This window comes from Microtus oregoni, unplaced genomic scaffold (assembly GCF_018167655.1).
Source record: "Microtus oregoni isolate MIOR12 unplaced genomic scaffold, Mior012 000017F_ref0000208, whole genome shotgun sequence".
Taxonomy (NCBI): Eukaryota; Metazoa; Chordata; class Mammalia; order Rodentia; family Cricetidae; genus Microtus; species Microtus oregoni.
Genome location: NW_024543076.1, coordinates 38,307,828 through 38,316,184, shown reverse-complemented (window position 1 = coordinate 38,316,184; position 8,357 = coordinate 38,307,828). Strand labels below are relative to the sequence as shown.

The following is an 8,357-nucleotide window of genomic DNA, read 5'->3' as shown; positions in this document are numbered from 1 at the left end:
TAAGCATCCTCAGAGCTGCTTAAAGAAGCTTTGGAAGAAGCAGAGATCACATCAGTGCTTATATCATGCTCCAGTTACCAACACTGATGTCTCATTCCCTAGAATTCCTTCCTAACCAAGGCACCTGGTCCAGACCTCCCCAGTCCAGCAGAGATATTTCTGTGTGAAAAAAGAACATACTTGTAATCCTTTCTTCCCAAGTATTTCTCTAGATTTTATGTAAAATTTCATACGCATGCACATGCATGCATGTACATACACACATACACACATGTATGCATATACACACATATACACATACACACCCAAAACAAGGACAGTTCCTATAGAAAAATGGCAGTCATCTTTTCATTAAAAAGGAATTCTTATTTGAACCTGTTCTGGAGCATCTTATGCCAGAATGGTTTATAATTTCGTGAATAAATAGAATCATTCAAGTGATGTAGTGAAAATGAGCCCTGTGGAGATTCACAATGCTCTATTCACATAGAGAAGATATTTATATACCCTTCAACTTGGCCCCCTCAAAAGCTACCTTATACAATACAATTAATTATATCTAACATATTTTAAGCCCAGTCTCAATTAAAATCAGATTATAAACATTTATATTAATTTACACAATAGAAAATAGTGAGCATAAGTGGGATCAGAAATGAGAATGACTACATACAGGTAGAACTCAATGACTATGGTGATTTTGAACTCATAGTTCACCAAGTTTCTTGATAATAGGAAAAATACATTCCTCTTCCGCCTCAAGAGAGTTATCCCTGATGTTCTTGAAAGTAGTTGCCTTGTTGGCACTGCAGGTTTTCTTCTAGAGAATTCAGTTTCATGATCCCAATATTCTTCTGAATCTATGATTAGACTTTCGTCCCCATGGTATTCCAAGGTCTTTAAGCAGACTGAAGTCCCAGAAGACTTCACTGTATACAGTAGAAAATGAAACTGACAAAAAGAAAATCATCATGATCTTTCCAATATACACTTTAGAACTTAGAAAATGGGTCTAGAGGTGTATTTTAAGAACTTGACAAATGGTAGAAGGAATACAAAATTTAAGGCTGTCTTTTTATATGACCTCATTAATTCTGATGTCCTTTAAAAATGTCTGGATTTTATTTGTTGACTAAAATAGTATGCAAACAAGGCTTATACCCAATTTGTTTGGAATGTCAGGATTACCTTGACCCTACAAAGGAAAGTGTCTGAATATCAGAGGTGGTAAAATTAGAATACATTTATTACCATGTCAGTCCTGTTCAACCAATCAGGGCAATATAGAGAATACAAATAACTTCTATACCAATGGAGAGGACCAAATTTGTGATGCTTACTTTTGAAATATAAAGAACATCCTAGCATTATCAGGTGATATGCATTTATTTTTCTCAGTCAATTTGAAATTATAACAGCAACTAATAATTTTAAAAGGGAAAGTGTGGTCAAGTGGTATTAGGAGTCTTGACATTTGCTCATTAAAACCGGCTGTATATAAGTTACTGTAATGAACAACAGAGCCAAATGACTATTGGAATAATCTAATTTCAAGAGACGTATAGCCTTAACAATTAATCATGCTGTTCTAGAAGCCATCTATTAAGCTCTTATTGTTGTGCCTAAGTGAAGATCAGGTCTAGTAAACACAAATTTAATTTTGATCTAAAAACATACAAGTATAGCACCTCAGCCAGTGCCCATATGGGGAAATTAAAGTCCTAGAGTCTAATTGATAAAGAAGAAGGTTGCTGGGTTCCTCTGAGAAAAAACCACACTACATCACCAAAAATTCATATAGTTGATCTTTCTTCTAGGCTTCGTCAGAGAGACCCACGGCTTTAGCACACCATGACTGAGCTTATGGGAAAGAAAAGTAGCCCCACTGTGGGGAATTATTACATCCTGTCTCTAAAACAGCACTAGTTTCAGGACACCCACTATGTCACGAAGGTCTACAAGTGAAAGCAGGGTCATGTGGCAGTTCAATGAGGGACAGAACTTCCAGTTAGTCCTGTCTCACAATGTATTGGTGTGTGTCCAAATCTGTCCTGATATTATTTCTAGAATTCATAATTAGGTATAACATTCAGAATTTAACAAAATGTTTATATTGGTTCTCTGAACTATAGAACAAAGGATGTTATGCAATGAGAGACCAAGCAAAAAACATAATAACCACTTCTTTTGGAGAAAACAAGAAACAAAAGAAATCCTGCAACCCAGAAAAAAATGAGACCTGAGGACACTTACTTACACCAGAGCCAGTTTAATTTTGGCCTCTGCACAAAATCTGGAACAATGGGAATGAGAATGGATTGCTGTAAACTACTGAGCTCTGACTAGAACCTCAGCCATTATTCCAAGTTTAATTTTATTGCTTGAACAAATTAATATTTCCTATTGTATCTCATATGTGTTATTTACTTGTAAATTATTCTTCTTTTCCTGTGTATATTAATAAAGACATACAGAAACAGGTTTTTTTCCAACTGAAAAGGCTAAAAATGTACTTTCACTGTACTGTGTATTAAGACATATGTTCTTTAGTTTCATATAATAGGCAGAGTGACTGTGGATGTCACACTGCTCTGTGACACTGATGATATTAGTTTGATAGAGATTTAATGATGGCTATTGAGTACCAGTCTAATTCACTCTCAGGGTTCAGAGAGAACATTATGGCAAGTGAGAGGCTTGGGATCTGAGGGTAGCAAATGAATCTTTTACTATGTACTTTTTCATGCCCATTTCTTTATTCTTCTCTTTCTGTTCTAATTATCCTGTCCTACTTCTAACTTTTTCTTGTTTCTTCTCCTAGCTTATTCCTCTTCTATTCTAAAAACTCCTTTCCTTCATGAGCCTTGAAGTGATAAATAAATTACAAAAGTTATCTTCTCATTGGTGAAAATTACATTCCTATGGGAAGTGATTAGAGAGCTGAGTGTTGCTATGGCTTTATAAGGTCCCAAGGCCATTAGAGCAAGACTGCAACCAGATAAGGGGGACACAGTGAGATAAGCTTTGAGACATAGGTCTTTGTAAGTAGACTGGAAAGTGAAAAATTGGCATGCTTTCCTTTAGAAACCTTGGTTGGACATCTGCAGCTCTGACATTGGACATAGATGTAAGTTTTCAAACTTATGATCTGTTTGCGAAAAGTCTTTCGTCTAGTTTGACTTGTTCTGAATTGAAAGTGAGCTAATTATACGCAGTTAGTTGGAGCAAAAGAACAAGGCAGACTCTTATAGTGTCTACAGTCTTTGAGGACAAATAGACCCAGTCATGAAGCATGTCTCAGTATATATTCTATATATCAAAACTGTATAGCTAAATGAAAGGTCATCTTCTTTTTTTGGTATATATTTGTTTACAATTTTTAATGTAAGGCCATTTATCAAAAGAGACAAATCACAAGATGAAAATGAAGGCAACAGAAAGAAATTCAACTTCTCACAACCAAAACAATTATCACATCCTTAAAAAATAATTTAGAAAAGTGTTGTACAGATATGTTGCAGATTTGCATTCCATTAAACAAGGTTGTGTCAATTTACAATTCTGAATAAACCTTTTTTAAAGTGTGAGAGTTAGAAATCATGTTTCAGTGTATTTGTAGATATGTTTTATCCCACACATTTATTCAACTGGGCATTTAACCTCATAACAATTTTTATTCTTTACATTTCATTCAACTTTACTTAGGGTTAAATACACATGAAATGTGCTTTAATGCATAAGAATCACAGTGGATAGCAGCAAAGGACTGGGGAGGGGGTTAAGGAGAATCTGGTCATTCACATTGTGATTATTCTGCACATTAAAGAAAGATAACTCACACTTCTAGATCCTCAAGACATCCTTTTCCAAAGAATCAAAATAAACTCAAGACACCTTGCAGACACTTCCCCACCCCTGAACAAACTGATGACTCTTTCACACGTAAAAACTAAAATAGTTATGGCAGCAAAGACTTCAATGGCGATGTAAGTCTGTAAACTGTACTCCAGTCTTGTTTCTGAACCCCAAAGTGCAAGAAGCAGGGCTCCCAATCTTTCAGTAGTGCTTCTCCTGCAAATAATCTTTCATTTTGTTTGGCAAAGGCAGTTTCTGAATCAAGTCTATTCTGGTGTACTGACGTATAACAAAGCGGCACAGGTACTGCAGAGAGCGCACCTGCATGAACCGGGACACTGGATTAGTCAGTCTGTCCCGGTAAGTCGCAGATCCAGGCAACCGAGACCTTGAATAACAAAATACTCCATTTTCAGAGTCCCTGATTGAATGCTCGATTAAGTCAACTATAGACGTATGCCCTTCTACATCTGGCTGCTCATAGAAGCTGAACCTACCATTTGAGTGCTCAATTCTAGTGTGAAGTGTTTTACCATGAGCGAAAGCTCAGGCTTAAAAGGTAACGGTCATCAGAACTATCCCGAACAAGAAAAGAACCATCTGGCACATTTGCCAGTTTCCCCTCTGCCTCCCAGCGTGTGATGGGACCCCAGTACAACCCCTGTTTTGCAAGCTTCTTCAGCTCCTCTGTTAGACTTGTCACAACCTTGGGACCACTGCTCTGCACTGAGTCATAAACTCCGGCAACCCCAGGTGCAGAGTTGGGATCAAAATTCAAATGACAACGCACGCTTTCAGCCATGTGCACATCCGGGCCCGAGAGGCCACTGAAGTTCCTTTGGATTGGGTTATTCTGCATTGGAGGTAGCAATGGTGAGAGGGGAGGGGCATCGTCAGGACCTGCTCTAGGGCTCTGCAACATGACTCCTGTGGTGCCAATCAACAAGTTGTTCACCGAAGAATCGACAAGGATCTCTGGGGCTACAACCAGGTCCTGGTCCACCTGACTGTCGTCTTTGGAGAAGGCGCTCGCCCCGGGTAGGGGCACGGCTGACACTTCCATGGGTGAGGACGTGTCCAGGCAGCAGCTGTGCGGCCCTTCCAAAGGGCACATCCCGTCTTCTAAAGGCACGGTGTACTGAAGGTAGTCCTGAGACATGAGTCCAATAACTACAGGCACGTGTTCCTCCAGATGGAGGCGCAGGTCCCGGGTGAACCAGGGCTGCAGCGGGACTCAGGGCGTGGCTCCGGCTGCTGGTCACACAGCTCCCTGGACTGCAACAGCTCCCTAGGTTGCAGGTTCTGCAGCTCTTTGGGCTGCAACTCCCGCAGCTCCTTGGGCACACCAATGTCTGGGCCCGGGCTGGCAGCATGCACCAGTGCCTTCACCCGCATCTCCATCTTGATGCGTGTCTCCTCTGAGCTGGTGGGCCTCAGCGGCCAGGGTGTGGGGCTGTAGTGGTGACTGCGCAGTGATGTGGAATGGATGGGCCGTGGGGCACGCACATCCTTGAGGCCACCAGGCGCTGAAGCAGAGGAAAAGGTATCCTCATCTGTGGGCGCAGTGCCGCCCTTGCCCTTGCCCTTGCCCTTCTGCTTGGCGGACAACCGCCTCTTCAAGGTGCCCATCAGGCTCTTGCTTTTGGACCTGTTCTTCCCTTTCTCATCCTCACAGCCAATGTCGCAGCTGGCCATGTCCTTGCCATAGCAGCTCCCAAATAAAGAGTCATCTTTCACAAAGTCGCCAGCGAGGGTCTGGGGCTGAACCACCATGAACTCGGTTTCGTCTTTGCTTTTACTCAGGTTGAAAGATTTCCGGAAGGTTTTCAGACTAATTTTCTTCATTGTGACTAGCTACCTAATCCTAACGGGTCAATTTCTCTCTGGAGCAGCTATCCCCAAACATCGGCAGGAACTATGAAGCCTCATGGATGAACTCTGCCCAGCTTCATTTAACCTCTGGAACTATTTTCTACAGGCAAACCTTATGGAGGCATTTTCTCAATGTAGAGTTCCTCTTTCCAAATAACTGTAGCTTGTGTCCAATTGACAAAAATCTGACGAGCATACTACCATTCCCCCATACACAATGAAACAACTGCTGTAAACAAGTGGTAGCTAGCCCAAGGTAACAGTGAAGGCTGGGTGACAGTGGCACTGTTTTCAAATCTCCAAAACCGTCACCCCAACTGTTCAGTGACTCTCCTTGAATCTTCCACATTCTCTGGCATTCTTGCAAGCCCATATGATGGATTCCCTGCGGTCGCTGGCTCCGCTTCCTCCCGACTGCCGCCCTCGGCCTTCCTCAAGCCGCTCCTCCTTCCTCCTCTTCCTCCTCCCCGAAGGGAGGGCGTGCGGCCCCGGCCCAGGCGGGAGCGGAGACGCTGCCGAAAGGTCATCTTCTTGACCATCCACAGATATATGTGCTCAGTAGGTGGAATATTTGCATGAGATAAACACGCAAGCAGTGGTAAAGTACCCAAAGCTATTCTTAGGGAAGAAATGAAGTTCCAAGGGAAGAGATGAAGTGACTTATGAGAGAAATTACAGACAGGAGCGATTGTTTTCCACAGCCAGTAACTCCACAAACTTTAGGTGGGGCTCCCTATCAGGGAATCGCTCATCTGGTAGGTTGGCCTGTTGAACACTAGTTATTACTTGTTGTATCTCTCATGGCCTCTAACAGATATTATGAGAAGAAAATAGTTTCTCTCTCTCTCTCTCTCTCTCTCTCTCTTTCTCTCTAGCTCTCTCTCTCTTTTCCACCCTCCCTCCACTGTTGTTTCAAAGGTTAGGAAATCATTTCAAGGGAACACAGAAATCTTCCATCTCAGCTGGAACTCTCAGGTTCTAATAATGAGTAGCAGGACTATGGTGGAGAATGAGATTTTTGTATCAGGCTTTCCCAGCAGTAAGAAAAAGGACAGTGTAACAAGCTTACAGTTTGGAAGCGTCAAATTGCTGTTTGGAACACTCTGTACTGATCCACATACTTAGTGATCTAAAATACCTCCCTCTCCTCCCCCCCCCCCCCCGCAGTGTGTGTGTGTGGCCCAGGCTGGCTTGAATATACAAATGTGAAAAACACAAGAAAACAACTTGCTATCATTATAAATGGAAGTTACAGCCATATGACCACTTGCAAAAATCAGGACTGTAATAATTACAAGCATTGCTTCTTTGTCTCATTTACAAAACCTTAAGTATAGTAAATGGATATATTAGTTTCTTTTTTCATTATTGCAACACAATAAGTCCATAAGGATTTACTAAAGGGAAAAGGATTTGTTTTGTCTCACAGTTTGAGAATGTACATGATGAAAATTTTCTAATGTTACTAGCTTACAACTAAGACTTTTCATTTCCTTACACTTAAATTAGTAGTCATACTGGATGTAGAATGAGCCTATAACCATTATAGCCGGCACTGAGTGACCCACTGCCTCCAGTTAGACTCTACTCTACAACCTCCATAAACGATGTTATCAGATGGGAGGCATTTATTTAGATACCTGAGTCTGTAGTGGGCATTTCATACTCAACCCAGAGCATTTTGTCATTGGCCTCCACAAGCTAATGGTAACTCCTAACAAAGCATAAATCCAATCTCAATTCAAATGTCTGTGTAATCTTAGCAATCCCAATAGTTTCAAATTTCTAACATCCAACGCCTATTCTAAGACGTAAGTCAAACTCTTAGCTGTGAAACCTATTAAAATTAATTAAATATTCACAATATGAAACTGGCCAGATTAAACAATCCTACTTGAAAAGGATGGGATATGGGTATTGCAGGGAAGTATGGGACCAAAGAAAGATTAATACGCAACAGGACAATCACCAAATCTTACAACTCCAAGTCCAGGACTCAACAATCGTTAGACTCCAACAAGATAAGCTGTCCTACCCACACACCCTACTGTCTGAAGCAGCCTATATCTCTCTCCTGGGCTGGCTCTGTACGTTTATAGCTCATTGACATCCTGGGTTTTGGGCATCTTCAGCAACCTGAGATCTTTGTTGAAATCTTGAATTCAATTTTACTGCTCACCTAGTCACTATTTCAGGGATTCTTAGGGAATCTGACCATACTACACATTACTTATAGTTTTCAACATCTCTGGAACTCTGGAGCAACACCTCATGACTCCACGGCTCTTATATTGTTCATGGCTCTAAACCAGTACTATATAGATGCTGCTATACGGATGCTGCTGCCATGTTCTGCTATAGGCTCATGATGTGTCCTGACCACTCTTTACAAGAGCAACAGTAGCTACAAGAGTTTCAAGAGCCGTATATGAATCGGGATTTCTAAACTTGGGAAACCTTTTCCCTAGAAGTTCATTTTAAACAGGTAACTTTTATATTACTTTATTCAGGCATTATAATTTCATTGAGTATTAATCATTTAATGAGTTTTCAGTTTTACACCTGGAAACCTTTCACAGGCACTGACATTCCATTGAGGCACTTTTCTTTCATCCCGGTTTAAAGTATGT

General features: G+C 41.1%; 1 pseudogene; it reads right to left on the bottom strand.

Annotated features, from left to right (window-relative positions):
• Window positions 1-3,668: 3,668 nt before the first annotated feature.
• On the bottom strand, window positions 3,669-5,825 carry LOC121458529 (annotated as a pseudogene).
• Window positions 5,826-8,357: the final 2,532 nt, after the last annotated feature.